General features: G+C 40.7%; 1 long non-coding RNA gene across 1 annotated transcript; it reads left to right on the top strand.

Annotated features, from left to right (window-relative positions):
• The first annotated feature begins 202 nt into the window (after positions 1–202).
• Positions 203–6,442, top strand: LOC103912503. The gene is made up of 3 exons (XR_663372.1): positions 203–355; positions 1,051–1,108; positions 6,427–6,442. It is a non-coding gene; the product is annotated as an uncharacterized LOC103912503 (long non-coding RNA).
• The last annotated feature ends 1,620 nt before the right edge of the window (positions 6,443–8,062 follow it).

The raw sequence follows: 8,062 nt of genomic DNA, 5'->3' as shown, positions 1-8,062 counted from the left end.
CGTTACCCCTCCCCGCCTGCGGGGCCGGGAGCCCTTGCTGTGCACGGCAGTGTTTGCTTTCAGCGAATTTAAACTTGCTCGTAGCAGTTCTGAACGGAGCAAAACTGAGGGAGGAGGAAGGGCTGCGAGCGTGGCACGTTCGTGCTCAGCCGTCCGTTTGCTTTCAGCGAATTTAAACTTGCTCGTAGCAGTTCTGAACGGAGCAAAACTGAGGGAGGAGGAAGGGCTGCGAGCGTGGCACGTTCGTGCTCAGCCGTCCGAGTCCCGATCGTCAGCGTGTCAGAACAAAAGTGTTTCAATAAACCTAAATGCAAGTTACGTCTCTATGAAGGACAAAGGCACATCTGCAATAAAGGTACAGTATTCCTTAAAGCTTACTGAAAAATCTGGGGGGAGTGTTCATAGAAGAAAAGGGAGCTTGAGTTAGTAAGATCACGGGATGTAGAACTGAGTGTTTATATGCACCAAGACTCCTAGTAACAGGTCTGCAACAGACCTGATGAGCTACACAGTTGGAAGCTGAAGTGAGACAATTTCAGACAATAAAAAGGTGCAGTTCTTCAACTACAGAAACTATTTACCTCCGGTTCTGCTGAATTCTCAATTTTTTAATGACTTTAAACCAACATTCTTCTAAAACGTGCCCACTGCTAAGTGATGCTGTTTCTCTCATCTCTTCAGGGAGGACAGGAAAGACACTTAGTACATCTTCTGACTTTAAAATCTGTTAGTCTTCTCTACATGCTACAATATTGGTTTGTATAAATAAAGTCTAGATTAGAAATTAAAACGCGACTTTTGTAACTGAAGATAGAGACTCTCCAAATGGAGTGATGAGCTCTGGGCACGCGAGATCTGTTCCTCCTGCCTTTTTCGTGTGGGGAGACTTTAACTGGCCAGGCCAAGCAGATGGGTGTTCTCTCTTAATCAGATCATATTGGATGTTCAGCCACACTGAACTTGAATGCCGCCCTGTCTGCACTGGGGATTTACCAGTCTAGTCGCAGGTTAAGGCCAAGTTACCTGATCACAGGCACCTTCATTCCTTAGGTCACCTCCTGCATTTTTCCCCAGAAGGAAAGGATGGCAGTAGTAGCTGAACACGCTGGTAAGAAAAAAAAAAAGCACAACAAAAAAACCCCCATGCTGGTACATGAAAAGTGCTGCTATACAAAACATACTGACAATAGTGATTCTTCCTCTTTTATTCCCCATCTAGCCCATTAATTTAAGGCAGTTTTCATTAAAAAAACAAACCACTTATAAGCATAATAGTGAAACTATACGAGACTACATTCATGTTCCCACTCCCATAATTTCATTCAGATGTTGGTCCTGCTCATTATAATAATGTTTGATTTCTCCACAGTCACACTTGGGGGAAAAACGTTCTTTACAACAAAAAATTACTATGAAGAACTGGGAGGGGAATGAAACAAGCATCTGAAGAGACTTCTTCAATATCTGTCAGCAAAGCAAAGTTGAGAAATCAAAGACTGGAGACCTATGAATTCTTCAGTGATACACAAAGCATGCGTTCACTGCATAAAAAATAAGTTCAAAGCTGAGTGCCAGTTAGTACCTGTGACTTCTTGATACTGAGTTGGAATAAAAACAGGAATATCTTGCTAAACAACTTCAGACTAGATAGATAGAAGGGAGAAAGTGAAGCTGCACTTAACCCAGATAACCTAATATATACAAATAAAGTCCCTGGAACAGATCAAAACCAGAAGTGGCAGACATGATTAGTCACAGATGTTAAGTCAAAAGGAGCATTCACCATCTTCTCTTCCATTGTAACAGAGTCCAGGGAATCTGCAATGCTAAAGTAAGCGACTCAAAGAACAAGATGAGTTACTATTCTCCAGGTCCCAGCTCACCTTGGCTTGTCTCTGTTTATGGTGGTTTTGGGGCAGATAATGTATCTGTTCTTTGTATACTGCCAGTGATCATAGAGGGCCAACTACTCTTTAATGGATGGAGAGCCAGGGGTCAAGCATGATAATATGGTCTCATCAGCCAGGGTAGGGGTGTCACCAGCCAGGGCTCAGTCCCACAACACCCAGGCAATGGGAGCAGGGCAGGCCCAGTGACGATGGCAGACAGGGTCAGCTGAGAGTCCAGACCACCAGACAAGCTTGTGGTGACAAGGCAGGTCTGAGGTCAAACTGGGAATTCAATCCACCGGTCAGGGTCAGGTCCAGTGACACTGACCAGGGTCAGACACAGCTGATACCTGGGCAGGTCGATAATGACAAGGCAGGTGTGAGATCAAACTGGGTAGTCAGCCATGGGTTGGGGCCCAGATCTGTGGGGGCCATACCCAGGCATGGGCATGACTGTTGCTGGGCTGAACACCAGTACTCCTATGATGTAGCTCAAGCAGGACAGAAGGCCCAGGTTTGAGCCGAAACGGAGATCCTGGGCCCGTAGGCAGAAGGTATGGGTAAAGGCCATAGGAGAGGCTGGTGAGGGCCATTAAGGCCTACCCATACACTCAGGGGCCTGATATTTACACTGGATGTTCATGCTTAGTCCCCTTTCTTCCCATGTTTCTCCTCTGGATATTGTATGAAAATGTCCTTCCCATCTGAGAATTATTCCATTGTCACTGCTCTCCATTTATAAAATGATATTTGTGAGGTTCAGATTCTAACTTGGGTATGGATATGGTTAAATAGTTTTAGGGAACGGAAGAAGATATGAAGGAAGGCAACCAAGCATGATGCAACGTGTAGAGTGGGATCGCACACCATCTAGAAATACAAACTAGTGAATGCACTTTGTTCGGGGCAAAACACAAGTCCCTTCTGCAGGTCACCTTCAGTCAGTGTTTCAGAAAACAGACCAATCTTCTCAGCTAGTCCAAAATAAGAAAACAGTAGGGCCTATTCCATCCTACCCTCTAAAACACTGTCAATCTCCAAACTTTCCTTCTTTCCAGTTTCTCTTCTAGGAAAACTGTTAATTCCCCACAGCTAGAAACATCCTACTAGCCAGCATATTGCTGTAGAAGGCCAGTGGCAACTGTCTTTTCTAAAGAACGAACACTAACCTCTTGGCTGATCTGAGCAATGGCACAGATAATACCTTCAAACAGAACAAAGACAATTCAATTACAAAGAAAAAAAGAAGTGAAATGACTGGATAAGTTAATGACAACAGCGCTGTGAATAAAACTAATGCCTTTCTGGTTTCTACTTCCCTTCTAACTTGCTAACAACAGTTTTCGGTCAGGACAGGCAGTGGACAAAATAAAAAGAGAACTGCTAGGTCCCTGAAGCCTGAGAGGCATACTAAGGGAGTGAGGACACGATAAAAGACAAGCTCCCAGTCAGGCCAGATTTTCATAATGCAATCCAGCCTCAATAAATCACTGACGAGCATGGTTCTGAACAACTGGCTTCCTGGCCACAGATTTCACCTTGATCAGTTAGAGGCAGTAGTCCTTCCAAGCACAGGCTGTCATTTTTCTTCCAGTCCATTGTGATTTCCAAAGGAGAAGGATGAATACTAATACCCTGGAGGCAGGTGTCGATGTCTTTCTCATGTATTTTGGCCGGGTTCATCTATGTGTTATGCCAACAAAAATCTAGAATTGGGCTGAGGACAAGACAGCCTTGGACACGCATTCCCATGTTATGCTGTGTTTCTCTCCTTTCCTGCCAGTTGTGCCAATGCACTAGTTTGCAGAGCCATTATGTGAACTGGATCAGGAAACAATTCAAATTTTAAAAAGTTTAAAACCAAAATTTTATTTAACAAGTTTTAAGGTGAAGTGGCAGATGTATAAGCACAGGTGTTAGAAGCAAAAAAAATTCCAATGAAATACAAGATGCAATCCGGTACACAACAATACAGCGCATCTTTATTATTGTGGACCACACAAGCAAACCCAGTAACATTTTTCAAGGAATAATCATACTTTAAGCAGCTTCCTCAAATTCTGGATGAATTCTTTCTGTCTCTCAACCAATTATTCTCGTCTGGGTTTCCTGCATTGATTTACAGCTTATACATAATGTTGGCATCTCAGCTATTCAAATTCTTCTTTGTTTTCAGTATTCTCCCCATCTCTGGTAAGCCTATGTGCTGCAGCGATAACCAGAAATGGAAGTCTTGTGGCTTTATGGACTCTTTAATTGTATGGCTCATTTGCATAAGATAGTGGACTGTTTTTATATACATTAATTTTACAACAGAAGTAACTTAATGTAACTTCACCAAAATGACTTGATGCCACAGCATCAGTTTTGTTCATGCATCTGTCACTGCTGCTATTTAACTCATGAAAGTGTATGCATGTGCAATTTACTATGCGTACTTCTTTGCAGATCAGAAGCCTGAATGTCTCTAAGCAAAGAGAAAAAAAGAGTCACTTTGCCAAATGAGCACAAACTTTTAAGATCCAAGTGTCAATTTTGTGGGACTTCACAAATTTGTGCAATATGCTCCTAAACGCTGCTGGGATCCCTAATAGTAGTTCTGTTCAGGCTATTGCCAAAAATGGAGTTCACAGAAACACTGTAGCATTCGCCTGATCAACAACTTTGTGTGCTGTGTTGCTTCCTTAAAAGAGCAATGCAGCAAAGCTCTCCCAGCTGTTGCACAGTGTTTTTTACCCCTTCTTAAATTTGTTACCACAGAGGTGCTACCAATGTTGCTTATGGGCTCAGCTTTGGCCAGCGGTGGGTCCGTCTTGGAGCCGTCTGGAACTGGCTCTGTCTGACGTGGGGCCAGCGTCTGGTGTCTTCCCACAGAAGCCAACCCTGCAGCCCCCCAGCTACCAAAATCTTGCCACGTAAACACAATATACCATTACTGATCACACACACGTTTGTGCTATATGTTGGGTTCAGCTCAGTGTATCACCAAGTTGCAATACAGATCGAGACAAAATTTTCTAGGATAGAGTAGCAAGCTCTCTTGGACTGGTGTGAGCAGAATGCAGTGGCCTGCCCACCTTTTCAAGGTGTTCACTGTTAGTGTCATTTGCTGCTTACTCTTGGAGTGATGAAGTCTAACAGCTGTAGCAACTCCTACAATCTGAAATTAGGTTCGCTCATTTCACACTCTTTGTTTTATCCCCATCGCATCATGTCATTAACCCAGATTATAAGCAATCTGGGGCAGCAAGTGTCTCTTTACTACTGGCTCTTTGTTTGAAGGCAGTTTCCATAAAAGAGCCCTGGTGAAGACATTAGTTACAAATAGTAATTATCTAGATGTGTTACTAAACTAATCCAGTGTAACAATGCATACATACATTATAATTAGTAAAAATAGTAAACAAATTTTACAAATGAATGCAATGGCTGAGGATTCTTTAAAAATAACCAATATTATCTTGGAAATAATACAGAAAAATAAACACAACCAACCTTCAGAATAAAAGAGCAGCAAAACTTTATTACTAATTACCGATTGGAAAGATGCAGGTAATACCGTCATGTTACAGTGTGATGATGAAGGCCTTTTTAGATCATTAGGAATACCCTTCCTGAAATCAGCCATTCTAGGTAATTTTTACTCAAGAGTGCAATGGAAACTGGCTCAGGAGATGTCAAACCTGCTCAAATATAGTTTGTAGACCTTGGAATAGCACTATAATTTTGGTGATGCATTTGTGTATACAGCAATAGTGAACCTGAAAGTAAAAGTAAGTGTCCAGTTTGATAATCAGATTTTTAAGTTAGTTTTAAAAAAACTCCACAAATACAGTTTAAAGGATAGGGGGAAACAGAAAACAAGAGATTTTAAAATGTTCACTTTATTTAATAAAGAGAAGATTGAAAGGTGATGTGTTTATTTTAGTTACATTACTGAGAAATACTTTAGTCAAATATAGGTTATAAGACTCAATGCAAAATTAACTAGATTAAATTCTATGTATGGTATGACATAGCAGACTGAAACAGAAGAGTGATGGAATTTGTTTTGGCCATAAACTCTGTGATGGCAAATGCCATTACACTGGGATTTTCCTTAAGTAGCAAATATCCAAGAAGAATAATTCAAATAGGACCTTGCTTGCTGATAGAATCTAGAGCCAAAGTTCACATGGATTTTAAGTTCCTTTACAGATCATTTTAGACTCTATTACAAATCATTATTATTTAAGGAATAAAAGGTTTGTAAAGCCACACACTGAAACCTTGTAGAAAATTTTTGTCAGTCTAGATTTGACTTTCTGGGGAATTTCAACAATTCATATTTCAGTATCATACAGGGAAAAGCCCCAAACTCATATTGAAACTTGCTTTCCTTACGGTCATGTTTGGTTCAACTCATTCTGAATCTCATCTTCGGACTAGGAGTGCTATTTATCCAATCTAAATTTAGGGGTCTATATCTAATATAGATGGTTTGGTTCCCTCTGTACCCAGTGGGGTTTAGCCACAGTTCATCTTTCTGGTTTTGAAGGTCTGAACTGCATCCAGGGACATATTGACAAGCCCTCCAAAGACTATGAAATGAGCATGGGATGACTTGCCCTGATGTAGATGCCTTTGTAGCAGTCACCAATGATAAATTGTGCCTTAAACATCCATATCATAACCAAGACACTGCCAGCAATCTCATCACTTTTTTGGGCCTCAAAAAAAAAGATCCTCTGCAGTTTCCTGACAACAGAAAAGATACATTATCTCAAAGATTTAAATAATCAAATAAAATTCTACATTCTATTAGAGAGCAAAAATGCTCTGTCCACAGGAAAAGAAGCCAAGGAACTGATGAATCATTACCTCGATAGATCTGCCTCAGCCATGAATGTGTTAGCCTTCAGGTAACTTCTTCCTTCCCTACTGTCTATGCATCTCCATTTTCTAGTATCCTGCAGCAGATCAATACAAAGGAGAATTTGAAGACACTAGCTGAATAAAACAAAATAAATCTATGCAGAAGCTGTGTTGCAGGCCTGAAGCTTTCCAGTCTGCTTTCAAGTACTCTAAAGCCAGATTTGGACTCGAGTATCCCAAACTCAAGTGTGGAGTTACCTGTTTAGTCATCCAGGAGACCTAAGAACCACAAAAAATAGTCAACAGTCAAGCTTTAAGCACAAAACTCTGCATTGAAAGAATGACAAAAAAATATAATAATCATAACTTGAGCATGACTTTGAAAGATATTTTCTGCGTAGTAAAGACAGAAATGAAGGTAAATATCATAGAGCAGCAATTATATGTGCAAGCGCATAATGTAAAGAAACCAAATAATGGATAAAGCGATCTCTTCAGGTGCATGTAAATTTGAGAAAGAAGTCTACCAGGAGTTTGTAAATAGCATCAAGAGGTTTATATCTATATGTACATTACCAGGAGGTATTAAAAGAGGAATAATGCTACTGAGAATTACGGAAATCCTTACCTTCCCAGACACAGATTGGAAAACAGATGGTAGTAACAATGGCTGGGTCTAAGCAGTCACACAGGTGACAACTAACAACTTCCTCACAGAATAATCCCAGAACCAGTAGAAAGAGATATACTTTAAAATTTTGTTTTGCTAAGTAAGGGAGATTTTATTGTAACTCTGACCATAAAAAAACCCACTCCATTTGAATGTTGATTCAGTTTAAATTAAATGGAAGGACAAATAAAAACAGGTCTGTATCTAAGCTGCTCACTTATAAAAGGGAGAAATTCTGACAAATTAAGAGACTAGAGTAACTAGTCAGACTTACAAGTTGAATGTGAAAGGACCTTGAAATTTCTTTAAGACATAGGTGCTAAAACTGCTTTTTTAGCATTGGCAGCAGAGAACTGGGTAACTCAGGAAGTGTATCCTAGGCTGTGCTCCCGTTTGTGAGTCTGACATACATCCTTCTTCACTTGTTAAAGATGCTGCATCAGAACTGTAGTGCCAGTTATGACTGAACTGCTGATAACTTCAGTCAGGGAAGGAATCACCTGCATCTCTGTAACAGACCTTTCACTTACAATTTCAATTTTCTTTGTACTGAGGTAAAATGGTCAGATGACACAGACTCAAAGACAAGCTGCATACAAGTGGCACACACACAGCCCTACTTGTCTTTTGCCACAACCTGCCTACATTA

The sequence above is a fragment of the Pygoscelis adeliae genome, unplaced genomic scaffold, assembly GCF_000699105.1.
Source record: "Pygoscelis adeliae isolate BGI_AS28 unplaced genomic scaffold, ASM69910v1 Scaffold452, whole genome shotgun sequence".
In the NCBI taxonomy this organism is placed as follows: domain Eukaryota; kingdom Metazoa; phylum Chordata; class Aves; order Sphenisciformes; family Spheniscidae; genus Pygoscelis; species Pygoscelis adeliae.
Note: the sequence above shows the minus strand (reverse complement) of the source record. Positions and strands in the feature narration are given on the sequence as shown.